The sequence below is a fragment of the Ochlerotatus camptorhynchus genome, unplaced genomic scaffold (genome assembly GCF_037179485.1).
Source record: "Ochlerotatus camptorhynchus isolate MF236.1 unplaced genomic scaffold, CSIRO-AGI_Acam_v1.1 ptg000371l, whole genome shotgun sequence".
NCBI classification, from domain to species: Eukaryota; Metazoa; Arthropoda; class Insecta; order Diptera; family Culicidae; genus Ochlerotatus; species Ochlerotatus camptorhynchus.
Window position 1 is genome coordinate 1,630,985 of NW_027040859.1, and position 3,335 is coordinate 1,634,319.

A 3,335-nucleotide genomic window follows, 5' to 3' on the forward strand; every position below is an offset into this window, starting at 1 on the left:
TGAATTACTTCGGTAATTTAACGTACTTCCGGCCACGATGACCGTTGAATCAACACTTATCTGAGGGTTTCTGGAACTTCTACTCGTTCACTTTGACTTGAACCGTGGAAGAGGCGAGAGTGCGAGTAGTTGATACTTAAGTGTACTTAGTGTGAGAAGTCTAAAAGACTGAATTTAATGTTACATTTCTCGTTCCTTTCCGTTAGCCTGTAGAGTTCAAACATTAGGTTAAATGTTAGGTGCGGTCAACTTTTTGTGTGTGCAAAGTGTATAGAAAGGTAAGGTGAATAAGGTCTTTTGTGTGGAGATTTTACTTAAATGTGTCGAACAGCCGTTCGACGGCTTTTTGTGCAGACTGGAGATTGCACCGCATCGCTTCTAGCGATACATGCTCGGCACACCGCACCCATGATAAAATTTCGCGCTCTCTAGACCCCACGCTTCAGCGTCAAGGTTCCCGGTTTGGGAAGAATCCGGAAGGGAGACACCGTTAACCTATTCTCCAACAGACCGTTGGCAAAATCCGCCAGCATCCACCACGTCAACTAACATGCTTTCTTGCATAACCGACGATCCCCTCGTCGACATCTGCGCCACCGGCAATCGGCGCTAGTATCAGTACCAATTCGAGGATTCGATTGGGAATTTCTGTAACATACCAGTCCGGGGTGCAATGCGCAACACCAACACCGATCAATAGATTGCTTCTTTGCCGACCTCACTCCGACAAAGAGATGCTTCTGTGCCGAAACGGGTAAAGCAGGGACGACATCGATGGTTCCGTGAGTAGACAATATCCATGAAAATCTCCACACATACAAACACATAAGTTCGAAGGCAAGTGAAAGGATAGGCTAGCATACGCTAGAACCAGATCAGAAATCCGCACACACGATTAGGGAGAGCTAGCAAACAAACAAACATATGGAAAAGGAACAAGCTATGAAAAAACCTTGGTTAGGAACTCTAATAAATTAGACAATGATTTCCGTTATTTTCCCCTGAAATAAATGTTGTTTTTTCGTAAAATTTAAGCTTTCCATGTAATGTTAATTTTGGTTGACTAGGTTTTTCACATTTGGCGTCGTTCTATTTGGTATTTGTGGTATTTTTTGTTAACTCCAGGTTGGACTGCCTGGGAAAACAGTCTCCGCACTCACGTGTCCCGATCGGTGGAGGAAATCTGAAAGGGGAAGTTCCTCCAGTGATGATAAATATTAGTGGGGTTTGTTGTGTTTCGGTAGAACGGCGGCTAGCACCAACTTTCGCTTAAGACTATTTGAAGCAGCCTCTATCTTCGAGGATCTCAATCCCTCATGGGATTTCAGTCTACTGAATCGCCCTCAAACTAATTTTCGGTCTCTTCTACACATAAACCCACCCTGAGATTGAGTTTCTTGCCGGGCAAATCAAACCGTGACGAGTGGTCCTCTTCGGAGGTGGCGCTTAAGCTACTCATTTGAGACAGGAAGCGTATTCAGTGGATTTTTTTTTGCATTGACACGTTGGACGTTACTCTTTGATGTTCTTAGTTTTCCGGCGAAATATCGAACATAGGCACTTTTATTATTAACGAAAGCTTGGAGACCTTCAGGTCCACTTCTCGGTCATCCGGTCCCGACTTACGGCCACACCCAACCGAGGGATGTAAGATTCGCTTACAATTATGTGGGATTCATCATCAGAGGCTTTGACGTAGGTTTCGTCGTCCATTACCACGCAGTCAAACTCCGTCAGCATCGTCGTGTACAGCCTCCGGGATCGCGCTTTGGCCGTCGTATTTTGTTTATCATCGTGATTTGGAGTCACTACCTTCTTGTAAGTCGATAGTCCGGCTCGTTTTTTGGCTCGATGCACGGTTGTAGACGATACACTCAGCTTATTTGCGGCATCTCGGAGAGAGAGGTTAGGGTTTCGCTTGAAACTACCGGCAACTCTCTTTGTCGTCTCAGCGGCTTCCGGTTTTCGATTTCCCCCCGATCCAGACTTCCTGGCTGTCGACAAACGTTCCCCAAACACTTTAATTACATTTGTAACGGTTGATTTGGCAACTTTTAGCGATTTTGCCAACTTTGCGTGCGAGTAGCTCGGATTTTCGCGATGCGCGAGCAAAATTTTGATACGCTGCTCTTCTTGCTTGGACGGCATTTTGACAACTGAAGAGTGAATTCCAAAATCAAAATAGGAGCAACATTCTACACACACACACACCTTCAAAATGAGGGGTGTTCAGGTTTTTTAAATGCAAAATTGAAAGAAATACGTCAAGTTGATATTGACCAAATTTTGACCGTATCACCCTTTAGTGGAGACCGCATGAACCGAGGATGCGATATACCTAGCTGCGGTCCAATGCAAGAAAATTGGAGACCGAAAAATGTAGAGTGTATTAGTGAGGTAAATTAGTTATGTCGAAAAAAAATAGGAATCCGATTGCCGACTGGACTCGAACCAAGAACGCTTCGATTATCAGACCTGTGCTTTCTCCACTGCTCTCTCCATGCTCCTGAATATGCATAGCCTAAAAGCAAACATGAAGCGCTCATTTTCTTGCATACTTGACTTCGTATGCTTTTTCTGCTGGAGAGATTCTAGGCAAGTGTGTGTGTCATTCTACATTGTTCTACAATGTGCGTCGTTCTACAAGCTTACTGGTATAGTCGAAAGCGTAGATAGAATACGAAATGAAAAAGACAAAAAACCATTACATCGCCTGTAAGGTCAACTTCTAACATTCGCTGCGATGTTCATGAACAGAGGATGATAGGAAACGGAACTAACATTCATTGTAATAGATTTTTGGTTTGCGTGCAGATTTCGATGTGTCCACGAAGGCAACAAATTGTTTAAAATGAATAAAAGTGCGTTTAAAATAATTCTATAGAAAATATGTTTGTTTTAACGTTTAAGAAAAAGAGTTTATGATTTTTATAAAAATCACGTTTTTAGTCAGCTCTACTTTGACACCTGTACACAATCTGTAGCTAGATAAGCAATATCAGACAGTGGCCAACATTTGTCTACGATAAGTTGATATTTTGAAAATAGACAAAAAGTCCTGAGCTAATAGATCCAGAGCAGATTTACCTTTAGTATCAAATCAATTTTAGAAGCGTAGGGAGACTGAACATTATTGAAGGTATTCATTAAAACAGTTTTTCAAGAATTTGGAACGATGATAAATATTATCAGAGTTGATTGGAAATGCTAACATGAAGCTTTAGTGTGATAACCACCACCCTACCATAGAGATAACTCTAAGACCAGAAGGTCCCGAAGAAACGAGCTCATCTTTTTGGCTCAGCTCTGGTACTATCTTCGGTCCCAAGCTAATC